We start from the raw sequence: 26876 nt of genomic DNA on the forward strand, positions 1-26876 counted from the left end.
TATTTTTATATATTTATAAATAAATAAATAAATGTTTATATTTTTATATATATTTATAAATAAATAACAATTCTGAGAGTAGGAATTAATCCAATGTCTTTTAAATAAAAAATATTTTGTCAATTAAAATGTTGTTTTAAGTATAACCATAAAACATAAATGTATCATACAACAGACACAAGTTTTACATAAACATTTATGATAAAAGGTGAAATTCCAAGGAAAATCTGGAATTAGTTACACTTGAATGGAGACCCTCCAGGCTTTTCCTTCAGCCTGCACAGTTTCTCTGCTCACGATATTCTGCTTCTGTGGGAGCATTAGAGAGAAACAGAAGCATTGATTTCAGGGGAACACTGAATGTTCATGCTTATTAACTTCACTCAATGAGTTTCCATCTCTAATTCCAGTTTGCCAATATCTTTTAAAATTCGGACTCTGAAATCTATACCATTAATTAGCTTTACATCACCTGATAAAATTGCTGTACAACGCAGAAGCCTGTGGCAAACTATCATGACCTTCCTAGAGATAGACAATGATACATTCATCACGAAAACAATCTTTGAATAGTTTTTCCTACATAACTCTGAGCCCTAATGAAAGTGCTATCATCAAAGATATATATGTCTCTCAGTGTTAACAGGATACAATGACTTTGCCCAATATATCACCAAGGCCAAGATATAGTCTTTCTCCTGATGCCTCATGGAGCTGCTATTCTAAAAATTTTGTCAAAGGGGAAAGTGTATTAATATGACATGGCATTTTTTTTAAGGATTTTATTTATTTATTTGACAGAGAGGAAGGCAGAGAGAGAGGAGGAAGCAGGCTCCCTGCTGAGCAGAGAGCCCAATGCAGGGCTTGATCCCAGGACCCTGAGATCATGACCTGAGCCGAAGGCAGCGGCTTAACCCACTGAGCCACCCAGGTGCTCTGACATGACATATTCTTGATGATCCCATGCTGGGTCCTAAGGATAACCATGACCTTCTCTAACAGCTCCTTAATTCTCTCTAGTAATACAATCTTCAGTTTTAATATCACTTCTATAATTAACATCTAACCCACAATTTAGAATTCTAAAAACTATTATTCCCTTTTGGACACTGGAACATTTGTACATGTTCAACGGGGAATCTGCTTCTCCCTCTCCCTTTGCCCCTGGGAGACATGTGTATCTCCCCAGGACTTGTCTTCTTCTCCAACTATTCTGAAATTACCCCCTGGGAAAAGGTACAGAATAGGTAATATGCTTGATGATACTGTAACAGCATCATAGGACGGCAGATGGAAGCTCTATTTGTGGTGAACAGAGCACAATGTCTAGACTTACTGAATCACTATGTTCTACACCTGAAACTAATAAAATATTGTGTCAACTATACCCAAATTTTAAAATTAATAAAAAGAGAAAAAAAGAACTTATTGCCGTGATTAACCATTGTACACGCGCAAGGATGAGAGAAGACAGTGTGCTGCCTGGAACACCAGTTTCCCCAACACTAGTCACTGAAGAGTCACCATCTTGATTTTGTTCATATTTGAGATACAACACATTGCTTTGGGGATCTTTGGCCTATTTGTGTACCACCTATTGGATCATTACTTAATATTTTTCCTTAATTAAGTCTCTACCTTAAATAAATGTACTATGAAAGGAAACTCTCTATTCACAACATAAATGGAAACCCAATAACAAGGGCCACAAAAGGAGGGTAACTCTAAAGATAAATAAAATGAGTAAAAGGAATCTTTAGAAATTCTGGTCAGAGCCAAGTGCCTACAAAAATCATTTGAGTCTTTGACCTGCTCACTTTCCATGAAAAAGAGGGTTAGAAAATGTTTGAGGACACTTATAGCCTTTAATGATTTCATTTAGAGAGATGGAAGATTGAAAATTAAGTATCCACTTCAAGAATTTAGAAAAAACGTAATGGGATAAACCCCCCCAAAATAGAAAACAATGATGAGAGCAGAATTAATGAAATGGAAAGCAAAGACAGAGAGGTAATTATCAGCAGAGTTCTTTATTTTTTTTTAAAGGTTTTATTTATCTGAGAGAGAGCCCAAGAAACCATGAGCAGGGGGGAGGGACAGAGGAAGAGGGAGAAGCAGACTCCCCAGTGAGCAGGAAGCCCCATGTGGGACACTGGGATATCATGACCTGAGCTAAAGGCAGACACTTAACCTACTAAGCCACCCAGCTGCCCCAGCAGGGCTCTTTAAAAAGACACAATGGCAAACTCCTGGCAACGCTGATCAAGATAAAAGCAAAATTACCCACACAAGGAGAATGCTGGAAGTGAAACATTAGATGCATCAGAAATTAAAAAGATAAGAGATTATAAAGCCTTTCAGGTAATGAATGTTAAAATTTTGGAAATGGACAAATTCCTGGAAAAATATAAAGTACGAAAATTAATTCAAAAACTAAGTCCAGGGACAGAGGCGCGCAAAAGCCCAGCCTGCAGCTTACGGACCAGCGCCCCGTTCTCAGTGCCCCAGACGCGCGCCCGACCCACAGCTGCCTCTGAAAAGAGGTGCGCGCAAGCCGGCCACTCCCAGCCCGGGCCGGCGGCAAAATCTCAGTGTGCGATCGCTGCTTGGAACCTCTCTGGCGGTCAGGAGCTCCCAGACAGCCGCCACTGCCTTGGCTTTGGAGACGAGAAAAAGATCCTGCGCCCCCAGGGTCTTTAACTTGGAACCTGCACTGCCAGCGTCCAAGGGGGAATTTATTCAGCTTCTGCACCCAGACTGAGGCTTCTCTCTGAGACGGAGATCAGGAAGTGTTCCAGGGTGCACCAGAGTTGATACATCCAGCTACATCTGTTCAGTCTTCTCCCACCAAAATGACTAGGAGGAGGAATGCCCAACAGAAGAAAAATACAGAGGATGGACCTTCTGTAATAGAGCTAACGGCTATCAACATAGACAATATGTCAGAAAGAGAATTCAGGCTAACAATTATCCAGGCAATAGCTAGGTTGGAGAAAGCCATGGATGACCAAACAGAATTGATTAGGGCCGAACTGAAAGCGACCAGACAGGATGTTCACAATGTCAGGGCGGAGCTTAAAGCTACCAGGGAGGAGGTCCACAATGCTCTCAATGAGTTCCAATCTAATCTAAACTCTCTCAAAGCTAGGGTAACTGAGACAGAAGATAGAATTAGTGATCTGGAAGACAAACAGAGAGAAAGGATCAGGAGGAAGCCTGGAACAAACAGCTTAGATCCCACGAAAGCAGAATTAGGGAAATAAATGATGCCATGAAGCGTTCCAACGTCAGAATTATTGGAATTCCTGAAGGGGAGGAGAAAGAAAGAAGTCTAGAAGATATCGTGGAACAGTCCTTCATGAAAATTTTCCGAATCTCGCGAATGAAACCAGCGTTCATGTACTAGAGGCTGAACGGTCTCCACCCAAGATTATACACTCCAAAAAAACATCACGACACCTGATAGTCAAATTGAGAAATTATAATTGTAGGTATAATCTCTTGAAAGCTGCCAGGGCAAAGAGGCTCCTTACTTACAGAGGGAAGCCCATCAGAATAACGTCAGACCTGTCCACAGAGACCTGGCAAGCCAGAAGAGGCTGGCAAGATATATTCAGGGCACTAAATGAGAAGAACATGCAGCCAAGAATACTTTATCCAGCAAGACTGACATTCAAAATGGATGGAGAGATAAAGAGTTTCCAAGACCGGCAAGGCTTAAAAGACTATGCAACCACCAAGCCGACACTGCAGGAAATATTAAGGGGGGTTCTATAAAAGAGGAAAAATCCCAAGAATAGCATTGAACAGAAATATAGAGACAGTCTACAGAAAGAAAGACTTCAAAGGTAACTCGATGTCAATAAAAACGTATCTATCAATAATCATTCTCAATGTGAATGGCCTAAATGCACCCATAAAACGGCACAGGGTTGCAGATTGGATAAAACGACAAGACCCATCCATATGCTGTCTACAAGAGACCCATTTTGAACCTAAAGATACATGCAGACTGAAAGTGAAGGGGTGGAGAAGCATCTTTCATGCCAATGGGACTCAAAAGAAGGCTGGGGTAGCGATTCTCATATCAGATAAATTAGACTTCAAACTAAAGACTGTAGTCAGAGATACAGAAGGACACTACATAATCCTTAAAGGGACTATCCACCAAGATGATCTAACAATTGTAAATATCTATGCTCCCAATATGGGAGCAGCCAATTACTTAAGAAAACTGTTAATCAAGATAAAGAGTCATATTGATATGAATACACTAATCGTAGGAGATCTTAACACGCCTCTTTCAGAATTAGACAGATCATCGAAGCAGAAAATCAATAAAGAAACAAGAGCATTGAATGACACATTGGACCAGATGGACCTCATAGATATATACAGAACATTCCACCCTAAAACAGCAGAATACTCATTCTTCTCAAGTGCACACGGAACCTTCTCCAGAATAGACCACATACTGGGTCACAAATCAGGACTCAGCCGATACCAAAAGACTGAGATTATTCCCTGCATATTCTCAGATCACAATGCTTTGAAACTGGAGCTCAATCACAAGGAAAAGTTCCGAAGGAACTCAAACACCTGGAAGCTAAAGACCACCTTGCTTAAGAATGCTTGGATCAACCAGGAGATCAAAGAAGAACTGAAACAATTCATGGAAACCAATGAGAATGAAGACACTTCGGTCCAAAACCTATGGGATACAGCAAAGGCGGTCCTAAGGGGAAAATATATAGCCATCCAAGCCTTGCTCAAAAAAATTGAAAAATCCAGAACACACCAGCTGTCTCTACACCTTAAAGAACTGGAGGATCAACAACAAATCAAACCAACTCCACACATAAGAAGGGAAATCATCAAGATTAGAGCTGAGATCAATGAGGGAGAAACCAGAGATACAGTAGAACGTATCAATGAAACTAGAAGCTGGTTTTTTGAAAGAATCAATAAGATCAATAAGCCACTGGCTACACTAATCAGAAAGAAAAGAGAGAAATCCCAAATTCATAAAATTATGAATGAAAAGGGAGAGATCACAACTAATGCCAAGGAAGTAGAAACAATCATCAGAAGTTATTACGAACAGTTACATGCCAATAAGCTTAGCAACCTAGATGAAATGGATGCATTCCTGGAAAAATATAAACTACCAAAATTGAACCAGGAAGAAATCGACAACCTGAATAGACCGATATCTAATAACGAGATTGAATCAGTGATCAAAAACCTCCCAAAAAACAAGAGCCCAGGACCTGACGGATTCCCTGGGGAATTCTACCAAACCTTCCAAGAAGAAATAACACCTATTCTCCTGAAGCTGTTTCAAAAAATTGAAGCAGAAGGAAAACTTCCAGACTCTTTCTACGAAGCCAGCATTACCCTGATCCCCAAACCAGGCAAGGACCATACCAAAAAGGAGAATTTCAGACCAATATCACTGATGAATATGGATGCTAAGATTCTCAACAAGATCCTAGCCAACAGGATCCAACAGCACATTAAAAAGATTATACACCATGATCAGGTGGGATTCATCCCTGGGCTACAAGGATGGTTCAACATTCGCAAATCAATCAATGTGATACAACAAATTAATATGAGAAGAGAGAAGAACCACATGGTCCTCTCAATTGATGCAGAAAAAGCATTTGACAAAATCCAACATCCGTTCCTGATTAAAACGCTTCAAAGTATAGGGATAGAGGGAACATTCCTGAACCTCATCAAATCTATCTATGAAAGACCCACAGCAAATATCATCCTCAATGGGAAAAAGCTTGCAGCCTTCCCATTGAGATCAGGAACAAGACAAGGATGCCCACTTTCACCACTCTTGTTCAACATAGTATTAGAAGTCCTAGCAACAGCAATCAGACAACAGAGAGAAATAAAAGGTATCCAAATTGGTAATGAAGAAGTCAAACTCTCTCTTCGCAGATGACATGATTCTTTATATGGAAAACCCAAAAGACTCCACCCCCAAACTACTAGAACTCATACAGCAATTCAGCAGCATGGCAGGATACAAAGTCAATGTGCAGAAATCAGTGGCTTTCTTATACACTAACAATGAAAATACAGAAAGGGAAATTAGAGAATCGATTCCATTTACTATAGCACCAAGAACCATAAGATACCTGGGAATAAACCTAACTAAAGAGGTAAAGGATCTATACTTGAGGAACTATAGAACACTCATGAAAGAAATTGAAGAAGACACAAAAAGATGGAAGACCATTCCATGCTCTTGGATCGGAAGAATAAACATTGTTAAAATGTCTATACTGCCTAGAGCAATCTATACTTTTAATGCCATTCCGATCAAAATTCCACCGGCATTCTTCAAAGAGCTGGAGCAAATAATCCTAAAATTTGTATGGAATCAGAAGAAACCCCAAATCGCTAAGGAAATGTTGAAAAACAAAAATAAAGCTGGCGGCATCACCTTACCTGATTTCAAGCTTTATTACAAAGCTGTGATCACCAAGACAGCATGGTACTGGCATAAAAACAGACACATAGACCAGTGGAACAGAGTAGAGAGCCCTGATATGGACCCTCAACTCTATGGTCAATTAATCTTCGACAAAACAGGAAAAAATATACAGTGGAAAAAAGACAGTCTCTTCAATAAATGGTGCTGGGAAAACTGGACAGCTATATGTAGAAGAATGAAACTCGACCATTCTCTTACACCGTACACAAAGATCAACTCAAAATGGATAAAAGACCTCAACGTGAGACAGGAATCTATCAGAATCTTAGAGGAGAACATAGGCAGTAATCTCTTTGATATCAGCCACAGCAACTTCTTTCAAGATACGTCTCCAAAGGCAAAGGAAACAAAAGCGAAAATAAACTTCTGGGACTTCATCAAAATCAAAAGCTTCTGCACAGCAAAGGAAACAGTCAAAAAAACAAAGAGGCAACCCACGGAATGGGAGAAGATATTTGCAAATGACAGTACAGACAAAAGGTTGATATCCAGGATCTATAATGAACTCCTCAAACTCAACCCACACGAAACAGACAAACACGTCAAAAAATGGGCAGAAGATATGAACAGACACTTCTCCAATCAAGACATACAAATGGCTATCAGACACATGAAAAAATGCTCATCATCATTAGCCCTCAGGGAGATTCAAATTAAAACCACATTGAGATATCACCTTACACCAGTTAGAATGGCCAAAATTAACAAAACAGGAAACAACATGTGTTGGAGAGGATGTGGAGAAAGGGGAACCCTCTTACACTGTTGGTGGGAATGCAAGTTGGTGCAGCCTCTTTGGAGAACAGTGTGGAGATTCCTCAAGAAATTAAAAATAGAGCTTCCCTATGACCCTGCAATTGCACTCCTGGGTATTTACCCCAAAGATACAGATGTCGTGAAAAGAAGGGCCATCTGTACCCCAATGTTTATAGCAGCAATGGCCACAGTCGCCAAACTACGGAAAGAACCAAGATGCCCTTCAACGGATGAATGGATAAGGAAGATGTGGTCCATATACACTATGGAGTATTATGCCTCCATCAGAAAGGACGAATATCCAACTTTTGTAGCAACATGGACGGGACTGGAAGAGATTATGCTGAGTGAAATCAGTCAAGCAGAGAGAGTCAATTATCATATGGTTTCACTTATTTGTGGAGCATAACCAATAGCATGGAGGAAAAGGGGCGTTAGAGAGGAGTAGGGAATTTGGGTAAATTGGAAGGGGAGGTGAACCATGAGAGACTATGGACTCTGAAAAACAATCTGAGGGGTTTGAAGTGGCGGGGGGGGGGGGTGGGAGGTTGGGGTACCAGGTGGTGGGTATTATAGAGGGCACAGCTTGCATGGAGCACTGGGTGTGGTGAAAAAATAATGAATACTGTTTTTCTGAAAATAAATAAACTGGGGGGAAAAAAAGAAAAAAAATAAGTAAATAAACTCTTAAAAAAAAAAAAAGAGGGGCCTGGGTGGCTCAGGTCATGGTCCCAGGGTCCTGGGATCAAGCCCCATTATCGGGCTCTCTGCTGGGGGAGGGGGAGCCTGCTTCCCCCTCTCTCTCTGCCTGCGTCTCTGCCTACTTGTGATCTCTGTCAAATAAATAAATAAAATCTTAAAAACAAACAAAAAAAAAAAAAACTAAGTCCATCCCATTAAACAGATTGAATTACTGATATTGAAAATCCCCTCACAGAGAAAGCACAAGGCTGGCCAGTTTCACTGGTGAGCTATACCAAACATCCACTAAACAACTAACCTTAATATCTTACAGATTCTCCCAGAGAACATAAAAACAGACAGTATGTCCAAGTAATTTCATGAGGCTGATAATATTTCCAAATTAAATGATCGACACCAAATTGGGATAATATGAAAAAGCAAAATTCCTGGCCAGTCTCACTCATGATCATGGATGCAAAAATTCAAAATACATAATTAGCAAGCTGCATCCAGCAGTGTGTAATAAACATAATAACTTATGATCAAATTGATTGGATTTATCAGAGGATAAAATTCTATACCCATTAATGACAAAAAAATTTTTTTAAGGAAAAGGAAATAAAAAACTTTTAGTCAATGCAAAGTTGATAACTTCACTAAAGGGCAGACATATTTTCCTATTTTTGTTTCCAGTCCATGTTTTACTGGAGACACCAGCCAGTGCAAGACAGTAAAAGGGGGAGAAGGATAAGGAGTGAGGGGAGCAAGAGAGGAAATAAAACGTCACTATTCACAGATGGAATATTAAAAAAAATTTAGACTTCATAATAAACTGTATCAAGATTACTGATACAGGTTCAATTGCATTTCTACATACTAGCAAGAATTTTTTTTTAAAGGTGCTCTTTTAAATGATAGCCATTTATAATTGCTGGAAAGAATATGAGTTACCTTGGAATAGTTATAAAGAGAAAACTTGTATATAACATTTAGGAAGAAAAATCTATAAACTTGAACAAAAAACATTAAAAAGGGTCTTTTTAAAAACAGAGATAATGAACATGATGAAAAGGAAGCCACCATATCAATGAAATGGCAACTGTCCTCAAACTGATCTTCTCATTCAAAGGAACTCCCAGTGAGTTTTTAAAGTAAAACTTGACAAGTTGATGCTTAGAATTTTATGGAAGAACAAAGGAACAAGAATTTCTTTAAAAAGACACTCTTTCAGAATAGCAAGTAGAAAGACTTGCTTTCCTAGATATTGACTCTTAATGTAAAACTATTATAACTAAGTTAGTAGGGCATTCACACACGAACAATCAGAATAAAAAGCTTAGCAATAGAGCGGTGCATTCATAGAAACTTAATGTGTGACAGAGGTGTTTGTAGAATTCAGTGGGGAAAGGGGACCATTCAGAAAATGCTACTGTGACAAGAGATCATCTACATAGAAACCAAATGGGTCTGTACCTCCCAAAACGCACAAATATCCAAGGCAGACATAAGTGAGAAAAGCAAACCTTAAGGTTTTTAGAAAGAAGCATAACACAGTATCTTTATGACCTCAGAGTAAAGAATTCTTTAAAAAAAGAATAGAAGGGGCGCCTAGGTGGCTCAGTGGGTTAAAACCTCTGCCTTCGGCTCGGGTCATGATCCCAGGGTCCTGGGATCGAGCCCTGCATCGGGCTCTCAGCTCGGCAGGGAGCCTGCTTCCCCCTCTCTCTCTGCCTGCCTCTCTGCCTACTTGTGATCTCTGTCTGTCAAATAAATAAATAAAATCTTTAAAAATAAAAAATAAAAAAATAAAAAAAGAAGGAATAAAAGTCACTAATCATAAGACAAAAGATGATTACAGTCAAAGCACATTAAAATTAAGAGCTTCTGCTCACCTAAGACAAGCTACAAAAATCAGGAGAATATATTTGCCACACATATAATTGACAAAGTTTGTGTCCAGAATACATAAAGAAGTCTTGAAAATTTAAAAAAAAAAAAAAACCTAAAAAAATGTAGGCAAAGGATTCTAATTTATATTTTTCTTTTGTATGCACAGTATTTCCATTTGAAAATAATAAAAATTAAATTTGTACTTATAAATTGTCTCTCATACCTGGGATAATATTGAAAATAAGTTTATAAAATGAAGAGTATATAATGACATTCTTGCTTAAAATAGTCTTTCATTGCTTTCATTTATTATTATAATAGCTATTCATTAAGAATGAGGTACAGAGGGAAAAATAAAGTCTAGGCAATGAGGTTTTTTTACAAAAGGAGGGAAGGAGAAGAAGAGAAGAGGAGGGACACAAGACACGTAGAGAAGGGGCTTTTAAAAGGGGTCATATCCTCACTACATAATCTCTTTTTGCAGGGGGGAGGGGTAGCATCTTCTTCTTTCCTAAACACCAACCATCCCTCTGTTTTCAGGGCATGTGTCCTCCACCTTGTGAAACACTGTGCGAGAACCAACTCCCCAAGCATTCCAAAGTATTCCTCAGGGTTGCAGGGATCCACATGGTACCTTTAAGCCCTTCTTAGTCAATCAGAAATCATGCGTGTGGTATTTAAATGATAGTTCCTTACATTTCTGTAGTCCTTTACAATTCCATATATGGTGTCATGTTATCCTTAAGACCACTTGATAAAAGAGGTAGGCCAGGGCGCCTGGGTGGCTCAGTGGGTTAAGCGACTGCCTTCTGCTCAGGTCCTGCTCCTGGAGTCCTGCGTTCAAGCCCTGCACTGGGCTTCCTGCTCAGCAGGGAGTCTGCTTCTCCCTCTGACTCTCCCCCACTCATGTTCTCTCTCAAATAAATAAATAAGTAAATAAAATCTTAAAAAAAAAAAAAAAAGAGGTAGTCCAGATAGTTTCTCCATTTTACAGACTAAAAGATTGAAGCTCAAAAAAGTTATAGTATGTGCCCAAGCCACAAGGGGATGTACAGGGCACAAGGTGAAGAAAGTCCCCAGGGCTGCTCTATGGCAAACATCGTAAATGTTAGTTTATAAATATGTAAATGTTTGTTTACAAAGACATTAATCTTTGTAATATATAGCTCTGCAGTGTCAATGTTGAAGGGGAGAGACAGTGCATACCTTCACGGTGTCTCTTAAGGACACCGGGGCGCGACAAGGTCTCAGTGAGGAAGTGACACAGCTCTGCCACAAGCCCTAGACCCTCAGCTGAAGTGGTCTCTCCAATAAACCAGACTGCTTCTCATATAATGACATTGAAATGTATGGAGCCCACAAGCATTCACAATTTATCTCATATTCTTTATTCTCCTGATGACTTTGTATAATCCAAGATCAAAATATACAGGCAAAAGAAATATTAAAATGTCGTCTATGGCCATACCACCCTGAACGCACCTGATCTCGTCTGATCTCGGAAGCTAAGCAGGGTTGGGCCTGGTTAGTACTTGGATGGGAGAAATATTAAAATGTCTTTTTTGGGGACACCTGAGTGGCTCAGTTGGTTAAATGTCTGCTTCAGGCAGGTCATGATCCCGGAGCCCTGGGATCCAGTCCTGCATTGGGCTCCCTGCTCATGAGGTTGGCATGGCAGTTGGAGGTGGTGTTGGGGTCTGCTTCTCCCTCTCCTTCTGCTCTTCTCCCACTTGTGTGCTCTCTCTCACTCTCCCTCAAATAAATAAAATCTTGTTTTAAAGTGTCTTTTTTATTCCCAATTTATGATTGTGCATGCACACACAACACACGCGTGCACACACACACACACACACATCTTTATTCAATTCAACAAACATCTATTTCTTGGTGTGCCAAATTTCACATTTTATTTTTTTTTTTAAGACTTTATTTATTTGACAGAGAACACAAGTAGGCACAGAGGCAGGCAGAGAGAGAGAGAGAAGCAGGCTCTGCACTGAGCAGAGAGCCTGATGTGGGGCTCGATCCCAGGGTCCTGGGATCATGACCTGGGCCGAAGGCAGAGGCTTTAACCCGCTGAGCCACCCAGGCACCCCCAAATTTCACATTTTAAATATGCAGCTATTTGAACACATCTGTGCTTGTAATTAATTATATATTTAGTTCTATTTCACATTCATTATTTTAAACTACAGAAATGCTTTTTGTGGGGCGCCTGGGTGGCTCAGTGGGTTAAAGCCTCTGCCTTCGGCCCAGGTCAAGATCCCAGGGTCCTGGGATTGAGCCCCACATCGGGCCTCTGCTCAGCAGGGAGCCTGCTTCCTCCTCTCTCTCTGCCTGCCTCTCTGCCTACTTGTGATCTCTGTCTGTCAAATAAATAAATAAAATCTTAAAAAAAAAATGCTTTTTGTTTCTTACTGATTGTAAGATTAATATTATTTAGGATTTTTTACCTCATATGTTTAATACTTCTCTTGTACAGAAATCTTAATCTGATAATGCATCCATTTTTTGAGGGCTTCAGTATATCACATATTTACTTTTATAAATCCTCAACAAGGACACTGCAGGGATAAGAAAAGCTAGTAGTCTTTTTTGGGGGCATTAATCAAGATTGAACAGCAGTCTAATGAAATTTAAAATATAAAAAATGTGAGCAAACTATCTATACAAATACATTTAAGTCAGTTCCTCAAGACAACCAGATTAATCACGATATGATAAAGTCTAGTATTTTTTACTGCTTTTATGATGTTTTTTTAATGTAATGTAGTTCATTAACATAGCCAAGAAAATCAGTATATCCTAAATTTTGTATACAGTTGAAATGTTAGTGATAATAAAATTATAAAGCAATATAGTCGGGTTATCTTGTAGCGTTTCAGTATTTTTAATTTGTTCAAGTGATTCCACAGACATTATATTAGTTCAGCCTGGTAACTCAGTAGGAAATGGATAATCTTGTTTCATGGATAAGGAAATTGGGGTTCAGAAAATCAAGTGACATGACATAAAGAGCCTTAAACCTAGGTTCTTTGACTTCTATCTCTTGCCTTCTTCACCTATCACGACATAGGCGCTCAAATATTCTTTCCTTCTCTCCCAATACCTTCCCCCAAAGGGAAGAAAGCTGTTTCCACCATATCACGTCCGGGGTAGTGTGGCACGATGAAGACCACGACTGGAGAGTCACATAAGGTCTCCAGCCTCATCTGTGGAACAAGGCTAGCTAGCCTGCCTCATCCATGAGTGGATTTATCACAAAGACCACCACGAACAATGTCTACAAGTACTTAATAAACCGCAGATAGTTTTGCAAACATTTGATATCACTCATCGTGTTCACATAATATTCTTTAATACATGCCGTGACAAGAAACTCATTCGTGATCCTCTCTGCCCACTGATTCAGGACCCTGTCCAGGCACGGGGAGCCCAAACAATCAGTGCTCTATACTGGCGATCCCAGAACGGGGTTTGGACAACCATCCCAGCCTGCGGTGGAATCCGTTCATTTGGCTTGGAACCCTGAAGCCGCTGCCCGTGGCTAATAGAGGCACAGTGTGCCGTTCAATGACCTCTTTCCCTGTCCAGCAAAAATACCCTATTTTGGCAACCTGGGTTTTCCCCACAGCGGGTGAATTTGGCACCAAATATGATCTCATTTAAGGAGTAGGAAAGAAATGTGCCAGCTCCACTTACTCACTGAGCTGAAACTCTCTTTGAGTTACACTACTTGAAACAGAAACAGTCCGGAGACTCAGGGTGTCAACCAAGATGCTTGTGAAAATAAGCTGTGGTGTCCCCTCCGCCAAAAGCTGTCCTTCTGTAGGTAGGCAGGGAGGAGCATGGGAAGACGAAGGGATCTCTAAGGCAGAAGAAAATAGACTTCACCAGAAAGAAGGAGGACAGAAGAAATGTCCCAGGAACTAGAACACACACCTGCCAGTCCACCCATGGGAATGAAAAGAAAGGTCTTTCCTGTGGAGTTGAGATAAAAATATAATCAGGAGCTTCCCCTGATATGTTATGTTCAATATGGCATCCCTTCTCTTTGGTTTGTGTGTGCATTAAATTGCAGAATTACATGCTTTCTGCAGAGACTTAGAAGTAGTAAAACCCCTCCTCATAGCAGGGGAGGAAGGGGCCCACGGCCTGAGGGAAGCGAGGATGTCATGGGTGACCTCTCCCCCCTTCCACCGTTCTCTGTGATGGCAAGATGCTCAGACACCAGCCTCTGCAGTTTACCCATCCTCATAGCTTTCGTTTCCCTAGAAACTGTCTTTCAACCCATTTACAGCAAAGAATCAAGCCCAAATTGCCTCCAGCAATCTCCTGAATATGGTATACACGTTTGTCTACAAATGGGACTTAAACATCAACATTACTTTCTCATAGGTAGTTAACTCCTCTGGCATGTAGTGAAAATTTACCCCTGAAAGTCCCTAACATTATAACAACAGGGAGCCAAGTACAGACAGATTTTGGGCCCCCAGAAAGCCTCCACTGGAATTACCCTCAGAAAAATTGTCTTGCCCTCCTTAATGTCAGAACAGGACATGAGTCAGCAAAGACCTTAAAATGGAGAAGTCAGATTAATTCACCCTATAAATCAATAAAGCAAATTTAAGACGTTAAGACATAGCAAGAATTGTGAATGTCGATAATGACAGAACTGTATTGGCACAATCCGTTGTAGAAAAGGTCATGATCACTACAGCCCTGATTTGACCCCAACTATGCACCCCTGTAATTGAAGGGGCACATAAATGCACTATGTACAGCACCAAAAATAAAGTTAAAGATGAGTGATACTTAACATGTACATGTGTGCATGTGTACTTATGTGTTCAATTAAAGATTTCCAGGTAAAAATGTACAAGATAAGATATTATATTTCAGATTTAAAAAGAAAAATATGATATTCCCTCAGTATTCCAAATCTCCTCTGTGTTATACAAATCTTCCTCCTCTACTTTGCTGAACACCCTTCAGCATTGTCCTGTTCATCTTTGGCTCTCCTACTCAGTCAGATTCAGAACCATGGATAGAGAAGATATTCAATAAAGATTGAATGATTGAGTCACCTTGGCCAATTTCCAGGTAATAAAAAGACACATACTTCTATAGCATATCTTGGATCGAATTGATGGAGCCTCTGCTTTCAGTCTTGTCAACTACCAGAACTCCTTGGGGAGGGCTAGAACTGGAATAGGAGCTCCTCGGAGTCTTGGGTTGACCTTTAAAAGCTCAATTTTGGGGGCACCTGGGTGGCTCAGTTGGTTAAGCCGCTGCCTTCGGCTCGGGTCATGATCTCAGGGTCCTGGGATCGAGTCCCGCATGGGCTCTCTGCTCAGCAGGGAGCCTGCTTCCTCCTCTCTCTCTCTCTCTCTCTCTGCCTGTCTCTCTACCTACTTGTGATCTCTCTCTGTCAAATAAATAAATAAAATCTTAAAAAAAAAAAAAAGAAAGAAAGCTCAATTTTGCTTCAAAGATGACACTTTACACAAAAATGAGAGACCCATAGATGAATTATATGGTATATGAACTATAAATCTCAAAAAAGAATAACAGACGAGAAATAGATCATATGATTGAAATACATCTCATTTCATATTACCTGTCTAACATTATCATCTGGCTTTTTGAAGGGAAAAAGAATATTCACTCATTCACTTAAAAACCAACTTATTGTTGGGGAACCTGTCATAGAAAGCCATGTAGAGTCTTTACTTACCTGTCATCTGCTCTCTGAGGTGCGGATTATTAATCTATGATCAGTCTAATTTAAGAAGGAGAAAACTAAGTTTCCAAGAGGTAAAGAATCAGGGCTAGTATGTGACGTACAGTCAGTTTTTAAAACCAAGTTTATCTGACTCCAAACAAATACACTTAAAATCTAGGATAATTTTTTTCTTTCATTAGCAAAGCCTCTGGGGAATATGAGATGTGTTGGACATAATAGGGTCAGGATTTTCTTAAAATGCTCACTTAGCTTAAACATTTAATGAATTAATAAAAGCATCGATACGTAACACTAGGGAGATGTTTGCATATGATGAAAAACTGATAAAAGTTGGATTTAGTTTATGTTTTAAGCTTCAAAACCTAACAAATTATTATCTTCATGCTCAAAGTAAATGATTATCTAATTTATCAATTAAGGTTCTGTTTATATAGGGTTGCTAGATTTAGCAAATAAAAATATGCCTAGCTAAGTTTGAATTTTAAATAAATAACAAAATTTTTTTAGTATTTGTTTATTTTATGCAATATTTCCTGTAATTTATCTGGTAACCTTATTACAACTTCTTTTAGTGATTAAATTTTTTGTTGCATTAAAAACAAGGAGAAAGGGCTAAACCTTTACTACTATGTAAATTAGTACACAAATTGCAGATACCTGAGAAACTCAAATACATATGCCTCTCTAGCACTTATTACCTAAATGAAATAAGAGATCTATGAAGTTCAAGTGATCACTCATATTATTTGGGTGTCTGACTTAAAAAAAATTAAAAAGTTATAGTTTTAGGACACATGAAAAGAGATATGCAGATTGCAGAGCCCACATTTTCTAATTTTCTAATCCGGAGCAGAATATTTAAATCAAATATATGTCTGGATGCAACATTACTTTAGCTAGACCATAGATGCCCTCTTCCAAGAGCAAGAACTGGGGTGGCGTGGGTTTCTCCTCACCATAAAATCTAAGCGCCATGAGAGAGGACACTGAGGCACAGGGACCAGAGTCAGGGTGTTCAGTCTGCGGACTCACTGATGTTCAGCAAGAAAAACGAACTTGGATATCATCTATTCAACCTCCCCTTTTTATGAATAAGAAATAGCTGGTGCTCTCCTCTTTCTTAATTTAACATTTCTTAAATTTAAAATTTAAATTTAAAATTTCTTAATTTTACATTTTATAATCTGTAAAATGGCGTCGCCTATTCCACGAGACTGTTGTGGGAAATGACAACAGATGACGGGTTTGAAAGCGCATTATTTGACAAAATAATTTTATAAACCAAGGGTACCCCAGAGATGGGCTATATTAATTATGTACTCAGCACTCAAAGAAAGCCTAAGGAGTATCTACCTTACACCTCTTACTCAGAGAGGAAGTTAGTGACTTTCCGGTTAGCGCAAAGAGAAGCCAAGGCGGAGCTAACGCCACACCCTCAATTCCCACCCAGTGCTTCTTCCAATTTCATCATGTTCCCCCTTAGACACTGGCACAGTGGCTCCCTGCTAAGTGTTAAAGTCAGACACGATGTGCTAAGTGTAGAATCTAAGGAAAGAAAATGTGGCAAGGAGAAAGGAGAAAAGCACATAAAATAGAAATTAAAATAGTAACACGATTGGCAGTACAAAAAGCAAATTGCTCCCCAGGTCGTCCAAGATCAGAATAGCAATGGGAATTGTCCTGGTTTCCAATTTGGCACCCTTTGCATCAATCACATTTAGCGGTCCTCGCTTGAACTCATGGTAGGACAGTCAATATCATCATCGTTTGTGCCATCACAAAGGATTTAGTAGGAGCTGTGCAGAGTTCGCTTTCCCTTCTCCCATAGAGCATTCTTGTGGCAACATGGAAACGGTGTTATTTTTATATGTAAGAGATCCTTAGCAAGTACTGAATATATGTTTTATATTTAATCAGAGCTAGTTAAGATGCACTTGGTCAAACGATCATTTCAGAATTCCTGATATGAGAAACCACTTTAACCTTCTACCCCATGGACGGAGACACAGGAAGGTGGGGAGACCCAATGGGAAAATCCAAACTCCTTCTAAACAGCAACATTGTGCCAAGGTCTGGGCTGGTGCCCTCATTTGCATTACCCCATTCCAACCCCATGGCAGTAACTGCCAACATCTCTAGCAGAGGAAGGAACTGAGACTCACAGAAGTCAAGCTGAGTTTTCAGTGGTTGCAGACTAAGATATCGCAGAGCTAAGTGAGATGAGAACCTAAAGCCTCTCAAACCCAGCATCAAGCAACATTACACTAGATGTTTCTGATGTAAGCAAACTTTGGTCTCAAAAAGCTATGATTGGGCTTCTCTTCCTATCATAGGAAGAACAGAAAACATCTTAATCATGGAAAGGATCTTACAAACCAAATAAGGTACAAGGAAAAGATGGGGATATGGAATATCTGACTTGGTATGTTTGAAAGGGAGACAGAAGGAGACTTAATCTCCTGAGAAAGGAAGGGGGAAATTGACCAGCCCAAAAATCCAGAGAAGACAAGGAAAGGGTGAAGTAAGACTTTGCATCAGGGTTAAGGAAAGAAAGCTGGTTAGTCATAAGCAAAACCACTGGGACAGTATAATCAGCCATTAACCTGCTATGTACCTGGTTATCAATGAGTAGCTTTAAAAAACACTATAGGAAAGTCCCTTCCCACGTGACAAATAAAATGTAAGTGTCAATTATTTTTATTTGCATTAGTAGAGAAATAAAGAGCTTCCTTTCCATGTAACTTTGGGGCAGTTAATGCTTAGGAAACACATGGAATTAACCTGCATTCACTTTTACTTACAGAGCAGGATAAAATTAAAACCAAAACAATAAGGATGTTAGAAACCAATTCAGCAGTCTTTACTGATGTTTTAACCTTGTTTTAAGAAAAAGAACAAGAATTTCTCGTTGTTTAAGAAAAAGAACAAGACAGAGATTCTCGTTGTTAAAACTGGAATACTCTTTCTAAGAATGTAACGATCACTTATAAGAATAAAATTGAATAACGAAGTAAAAGGCTTTAAACTAAAAGCAGGATTTTCAAATATCACTGTATAAGATAACTATAATATGTGGACTCATTTCAGGGAGTGCTGTTTGAAATGAGGACAATCTCCATACCTTAAACTAGAAGCCACTAGGAGAATCCCACTTCCTTATTCAACAGGGCTCTTCACCCCACACGGGGTATTACAGCAATAGACTCTTTGTGACCAAACCCTGCAGCCCAGGATGGAAATTACAATGACAAAGCCGGGTGGCGTGAGCATCACGACCACCGGGGATCTCTCTAGTAACACTGCAGCCAGCGCCTCGCCCACAAACCCGCACGCTGCCAGCCCAAACTGCACATTTTGTAGAAGAACCCATTACTCACAGCGGCAGGGCACGTTACAGAAGATTCTGTATCGGCTATGGAAGGCGGGTCCCTTAGGAAAGTGGTCAATAATCTCCGCAAACTGCAGTGACTGAGCGACCTGGTTCCAGCCCAGCTCTCAGAGGACTTGGATAACCAATCAAACCGCCGGCCTGCCGATCTCCATAAGCGTCTTCCTGTTCCCCATCCCGTTGGTTACCTAGCTGGAGCCTCAGATACCTACCGGTAGCTGGCAGCGTCCGTCTGGGCGCCTTTGTTTTCCTTTTGTCACATCAGCAGGCTCCAGCGTGACTGCCGCCGCAGCAGCCGCACTGAGTCTGGCGGACTGGATGCCTCTGCCGCAGTCAGCAGCAACACCTCCCCCCACCCCCTCCAGCAGCCTTTTTTTTTTTTTTTTTTTAAAGAGATAGGACCATCATCAACCTTAGGTCTTAATAACGCTGCAGAACGCAGCATGGTTGCTCAAGCTGGGGGTGCAAGTGCAGTTTCTATTCTTACCGAATTGCAAAGATGAATTTCGGCATGTAGGCACGGTAGCAAAAGACTGGCTCTGTTAAGCACCAGCTGTGTGACCTTGGTCAAGTCACTGGTGGGTCTCATTTAGTTCATGGAAAAGCAATGCTCAGTCACAACTCCTATCATTTACTACAACTAAATGCAAAGACATCAGTCACATGCTCACTGATAAAATACAGCAACACAACTATGCAGGTTATAGTTCACCAAGCCCTTTGTGTATTTTATTTGGATTTGGGTATGAAGTTCCAAAGGTTGAAAAGAAAAGTATTTACCCAAAATGTTTTGTAAGTTGTGAAATATTGTACAGCTATAGAATGTTCTAAGTTTCGTTATGGTCAGTTTAGTAATAAAAGTATTGTAACAATAAATTAAATAGAGTTCTTCTTGCTTCCTACACATGGGGGATGTGAAATACCAAGAGAGACTGGTTTTGTAAATAGCTCTTCCCCTGCTGCCCTTGGTGCACCACATTCCTCATAGCCTCCTGGTAGACCTGCCTACCCCAACAGAAATCTAGAACAGAGGCTTATCTAGATCTGCTTCTAGAACTTGAAGCTCCTAGTTGCTTTAGAGCTGAGCAAAATAACTTAGCTCTGCCAACTCCAGACCTAAAAAGGCTAAACCGATTTCTCCTGGAAAGACCCATGTGGGCCCAAAATGTTAGCAACCACTCCAGAAGCCTACACCAGCCTCTCTGCAGCATGGGCCTCCCTGGGGCTGCCACTTAAGACACCAGATCTAATTTCCTTTATGTCCTAGACTCACGGATTCAGATATATATAGGTATCTGAATATACATATGTATATATACATATATACATAATATATATACATATTGTATATGTACATATATACATAATGTTTACATAGTGTGTGTGTGTGTGTGTGTGTGTGTGTGTGTGTACTAGGAAATAGTAGGGTAATGTTTTATTCTGATAAAAATTGCAGCATAACAACAAGGGAGAAGGAGTGTCCTGAGGACCTTCTATCTGATCCTCACCAAAGGGAAGCCACCGGCAGTCTGACCCTTAGTGACGTGCCCCCATGGGGGTGAGTTTTGCCCTTCCTGAGGTGCCTCAATTCTAACAGCACCACTCGGGTAGTCATCAAATGATGGGAGCACTGGCACTCGGCTAGGCACAGGGGACTGCGACACGATTCTTCAGTTTCTTCTTTACACAACATGATTGTTTACATACTTACAACCGTGAACTATTAGCCCCCCAGGGGGGCAGATGTTATAAACTGTAAGTATTTATAATTCCTCATTCTTCCACCTTCCAAGGAAAATGGGTCCCTAATGAGATCATTTTGTTTTGTTCAGTGTAGCTGTGCTGGGATGCAGGCAGCAGAAACTGAACAATAATGACAGTATAGTTTTATGCTAATTAGAAAGACAATGTGTGTTTATTTTAGAAAATATGAGAAATAAAATCTGTCATCGTACCATCTGAAATAGCTGTTTTATATCTTTTGATAGTTGCTATTTGCATATGTACATAAGATAGCTATATCATATTGAAGTTTTATATCTGGTTTTCCCACTTCACGTTATATTGAAAACAGTTTCCTCCTTCATCCTTTGAAGACCTACTTTTTAATTTTTTTATTAACATATAATGTATTATTAGCCCCAGGGGTACAGGTCTGTGAATCACCAGGTTTATGCACTTCACAGCACTCACCATAGCACATACCCTCTCCAATGTCCGGCAACCCTCAGTTTGTTTTGTGAGATTAAGAGTCTCTTATGGTTTGTCTCCCTCCTGATCCCATCTTGTTTCATATATTCTTTTCCTACCCCCCAAGCCCCCCGACGTTGCATCTCCACTTCCTCTTATCAGGAAGATCATATGATAGTTGTCTTTGTCCGATTGATTTATTTCGCTAAGCATGATACTCTCTAGGTCCATCCACATCGTCGCAAATGGCAAGATTTCATTTCTTTTGAGGGCTGCATAGTATTCCATTGTGATATATATATATACCACATCTTCTTTATCCATTCATCTGTTGATGGACATCTAGGTTCTTTCCATAGTTTGTCTACTGTGGACATTGCTGCTATAAACATTCGGGTGCACGTGCCCCTTCGGATCACTACGTTTGTATCTTTAGGGTAAATTCCCAATAGTGCCATTGATGGGTCATAGGGCAGTTCTATTTTCAACATTTTGAGGAACCTCCATGCTGTTTTCCAGAGTGGTTGCACCAGCTTGCATTCCCACCAACTGTGTAGGAGGGTTCCCCTTTCTCCGCATCCTCGCCAGCATCTGTCATTTCCTGACTTGTTGATTTTAGCCATTCTGACTGGTGTGAGGTGGTATCTCATTGTGGTTTTGATTTGTGTTTCCCTGACGCTGAGTGATGTGGAGCACTTTTTCATGTGTCTGTTGGCCATCTGGTTGTTGAAGATCTACTTTTTAATGCCTTCATGAAAACCCTTCATACAGTTACACTGTAGTGGAGTCAACAAACCCCTTACTGGTCCTTTAGATTGATTGATATCTATTATTTTCAGAGAGGTTACATCACTTTGCCCACCTACTCACAGTGCATAAAAGTGCCCAGTGACATACTGCTTCTGTAGAAATGGCCAAATGGTACACAGGTTAACATGTCACTTCCTTCCTGAGCAGGGCACATGGCCTGCCTTTGTGCTGATGCAAGGATCTGCACATGTGTGCATGTGGTTCCCTGTGCAGCACAGCCCTTGGCCTAGCCACTGTCCAGACACACTAGCACACTCGAGAAGCTGGACGGGACACTTCAATCTGTGGTACTATTTATGGTTTTGAACACTGTTGTCAAGAGATTTAGACCTTGTCCTAAAAATGGTCAGGAGCCAAAGATTTCTAGATAATCAATGAATCACACATCTTCCATGTTTTGGTCAAAGACTGACTGTTGAGGTACACAGTTTAGAGACCAGCACGTTGTTCCTCACCTTAAGCTGACCCTGGCAAATGGTGTGAGAGAGTATTATCCAGTACCTCACTTACCTAGAACTATGAAGATTTAGCCACTTCTCTAGAGATTTTAAAGAGCTGGCACCACCAACTCTCTGGCTTCTTTTCCTGGATGACTCCCAGCCATGGCGCTTGCCATGGCCCACACTTGCTCTCCAGGCACATCATGTAGCCTGGAGTCCATGTGGACTTTGGGCCCTTTTCCATAAAGCTGTATGAGTGTCAGGTGTTTATCAACTCAGAAATGGCCATTGCTCACCCGGGACAAGGTCAGCTCAATCTCAGCATGTACTCATAATTCTAGAGTCTTAGCCTTAATATCTTCATCACAGTTTCTGTTAACTCACCTGTGGATAATGCCAGAACTCTCTCAATCACAGTAACTGCTTTCAGCCATTTCATTCAGCAGCCACAGATCCGATCCCTATAAACCAGTAAATATCTAGGTAGAAGTGTTTTTGACCTTCAGTTTCTTCTTCTGTGAAATGGCGATATTACCTCCCAATATGGGAATTCACATTCTTGGCATATAATAGATACCCAAATTATAGAAGCTACTCATTTTTTATAATATTCTTTCTGTTTTAAGTCACTTTCCCCATTTGAGAAGTATAATTTTGAAGGTGAGAGCCAGACACTTGCCCTTAAATGCTACCTATATAACCTCAACTCAAGACTTTCAGAAAATCCCCAGCTACATTTCTTTTTTTTTTTTTAAGATTTTATTTATTTATTTGACAGAGAAAGATCACAAGTAGGCAGAGAGGCAGGCAGAGAGAGGGAGAAGGAAGCAGACTCCCTGCTGAGCAGAGAGCCCGATGCCGGACTCGATCCCAGGACCCTGAGATCAGGACCTGAGCCGAAGGCAGCGGTTTAACCCAGGCACCCACCTAGCTACATTTCTAAGTCACAGCAGCAGTATGATCCCATGACATGGCCTAAGAAGGACATGTAAACTCTGAGCTATGAAAACATGGAAGGCATCAGGGAACAACTAATGGAACTAAGACCTCATAAGCATTATGGTTCCTCAGTACAACCAAATAGGCAAGTAAAGGCATCTGCCATGTTGCAGAATTTTTTTTTAAATCCCCCACAGCGTCAAGCCCAGTGTGGGCATATAGCACTTGTGTGACCAATGCTACCTAACTGAAAACTAAAGGCTGAGCCCCACTTCTTCCTTGGGCCAATCTTGTTTTCACATCCCACTGTCATATTTAAGGGACCAGAATATGCCATCCAAAAATATGCTATTTTGGCTTAAGGATTATTTTGCGTTGAGAACAGCTGAGAAATAGAAGGAAAAAAGTTCTTTATCCTCCTCTTAATCATCAGAGAGGAACACAGATATGCTATATCTTGCTAAAACCACCCTTACCTCCCATTAGTGTTCCCCTAGAGTTCCCACAGTTCGCCACCACTGAAAACCTAAATCCCTTCTCCTTTGTCTTGTCCCATCTCTACAAACATATTGTTCTTTGTGAAGACCCTATATGGAGCCCCAAGTTCTAACCACCCCTTTGATTACTCCTCATCGTTGAGTTTCTCTGGTGTTAATGCACGTTGCACACATTATTAAAATGTGTGTGCTTTTCTCTTGTTAATCTGTCTTTTGTCAGTTCAATTTCCAGAGTCCTTTCTGCAGAACATAGAAGGATAGAAGGAAAGGGTTTCCTTTTCCCTTGCCTACAGTTATAGACTTGCCACTGGTTCCCTGAACTATTTTCTAAGAGGTCAGTCCCTAGAGCTTAGCTCTGACAACATTCTCTGCAGTTTTCCAGTCCTGTGATGTTCCAGAAAAAACAGGCTTGCTAGCGCACAGTCACACAGACATGTAAACTAACGTCACACTACATAGCTTGCTTGCAAGTAACTTTTTGTACAAAGGTGAGGTGGTGCTCCTCTGTCTTTGCTTCACATGTAACGATATTACAATGAAGCATTGCAGACTCGGTGCATCTTAATTATAAGGTACCCAATTCCGCCACAGGATGCAGTGTAGGCAAAACAACAATCAATTTTTAAGGTAATGCTTAAAGTCATCCTGGTCACCAAAGAAAAAATGTTGCACACCAATTTACAGGATCATCAACTCACTATAAAAGGAATACTGTCATCAATAACCCAAACCTCACTGAGACCACAAAACAGAGTCTAAACAAGTAGGAGTTGCCTCAGATGAGCCTTCCTGCTCCCACATTTGAAAAAGAGACACCTGAGTGGCTCAGTCTGTTAAGAATCTGCCCTTGGCTCAGATCATAATCCCAGGGTTTGGGGATGAATCCTGCATGGGGTTCTCTGCTCAGCAGGGCGCCTGCTTCTCCCTCTGCCCACCACTCCCCCTACTTGTGCTCTCTTTCTTTCTCTCTTTCTGACAAATAAATATAATCTTAAACAAAAACAAAAACCTTGGGAGTGCCCGGGTGGCCCAATCAGTTAAGTATCTGCCTTCGGCTCAGGTCATGATCTGAGGGTCCTGGAATAGAGTCCTGCATCCATCAGGCTCCCTGCTGAGCGGGGTGGCTGCTTCTCCCTCTCCCTCTCCCTCTGCCCCTCCCCCATTCATGCTCGCTCTCTCTGTCTCTGTCTCTCTGAAATAAATAAATGAAATCTTAAGAGAAAAAAAAAAAGAAAAAAGGATGCCTTGAAAACCAACTCGCAAAGACAAAACAAAACCATTGTTGGTATTTTAGTGGGTATAAATTATTCCACATTATTTCCTAGGCTTATGTGTGCATCAACAACAATTTATTAATTTATCATGTGGTTTCTATATACAAAGCCTTTTCCACCTGCTACACTAAGTAAGTGGCAGAAAACCAAACAGGCAGGGGCCCTTCCATGAGGACCTTTCACTGCAGTGGAGAGAGACAAAATAGACACAAACAAACATGTATATGCCAAGTGGTAAAATAAATGTTACCAAGGAAATTAAGTACTGGAGGAAAGTAGTAACGGTGTTGGAGAGGTGCTACTTTTATTTTTTTAAGCGTTTATTTATTTACTTGAGAGAAAGCAAGAGTGTGCACAAGTTGGGGGGCAGAAGGCGAGGGAGAAGCAGACTACAAGGAGCTCACTGAGGAGCTTATTCCCAGGACCGCAGGACCACAACCCAAGCTGAAGGCAGGTGTTTATCCAACTGAGCCACCCAGGCACCCTAGAGAGGGGCTACTTTAAAAGTTATCTACCAGACAGGCATTATATAACCCTAACCAGAGTTAGGAAATACAGAATTTTCAGGTTCAGAACCAGAACTACAATTCTTAATTTAATAAGATTAAAATCAATAATAACTAAAGAAAAAATCAGAAAGAAGACAGCCACTCAACATTGTCATATGATTTTCTTTTTTTTCTTTAATACTCACAGTTAGTTTATTTTTAATCGCACAAGTCACATATAATTGCATTCTTCTTGAACATGACCTTAATACTGCCCCTAAGATGAATTTTCCATTATAGCCAGCCCATCCTCCATTTCTCGTCTCAGAATAAGTAACTGTTATCGTGTGTCTCCTTCCAGAGTAAATCTTTCAATAATGCATACTCATACAGACACATTATATTGAATCTTCAAAAGAACATAAATTATACTTTCCTTCCTGCAACCTGCTTTCTGCACCTAACAATCTATCAGTAAATATTCTTATGTTTCCATGCCAGTACCTGATTCTTTCTAACTAACAAATGCTATTCCATAGTTAGGACGCATCACAGTGTATATAACTCTTCCATTTTGATAGCTATTACAATGACTTCTAATTTACATTATTAAAAAAGAAAGCTGTACTTGCCTCTTTATGTCCATGGGACTCAGGCAGGTGAGATGGAGTGGAATTGCTGCATCATAGAATTGAAATTTTATTTATTTATTTACTTGGTCAGTTATTTTAAAAAGAGAGAGGAAGAGTACAATGGGGGGGAGGGAGAGGGGGGCCAGGGGGAAGAGAGAGAATTTTAAGCAGGCTCCACTCTCAACATAGAGCCCAACTCAGGACTTGATCTCATGACCCTGAGTTCATGACCTGAGCCAAAATCAAGAGTCATTGCTTAACCCACTGAGTCACCCAGGCAACCCTAAATTTTAATATATACTGTCTAATGGTTCTAGCATTAAAGTGCTTATATCAGGGGCACCTGAGTGACTCAGTTAGCTAAGCATCTGCCTTTAGCTCAGATTATGATCTCAGGGTCCTGGGATCAAACCCCTGAGCTCCCTGCTCAGCAGGAAGTCTGCTTCTCCCTCTTCCTCTCTCTGGCCCTCCCCTGCTCACGTGAGCACACTCTCTCCCTCTCTCGCTCAAACAAAATCTTTAAATAAAAAATTAAAGTGCTTGTATTTGTTTAAACCTCCACCAGAGGTGTATCCTTTGCAAAATTAGAACCACCATATACTTATCATTTAAGACCGTATTTTCTCCC

At 40.4% G+C, this 26876-nt stretch overlaps 1 protein-coding gene across 3 annotated transcripts in view; it reads right to left on the bottom strand.

The window, feature by feature from the left end:
- SACS (sacsin molecular chaperone) overlaps positions 1-19265 on the bottom strand; it is a 95976-nt gene extending 76711 nt beyond the window's left edge. For 2 of the 3 annotated variants that reach the window (XM_044249417.1, XM_044249414.1), the window contains exon 1: positions 18968-19039. The gene's annotated coding sequence lies outside the window, so the exon portion shown is untranslated. Of the gene's footprint in view, positions 1-18967; positions 19040-19190 lie in introns of those variants that run through there. The other variant, XM_044249415.1, reaches the window with a different exon arrangement.
- Between the last annotated feature and the right edge of the window lie 7611 nt (positions 19266-26876).

The sequence above is a fragment of the Neovison vison genome, chromosome 5 (genome assembly GCF_020171115.1).
Source record: "Neovison vison isolate M4711 chromosome 5, ASM_NN_V1, whole genome shotgun sequence".
In the NCBI taxonomy this organism is placed as follows: Eukaryota; Metazoa; Chordata; class Mammalia; order Carnivora; family Mustelidae; genus Neogale; species Neogale vison.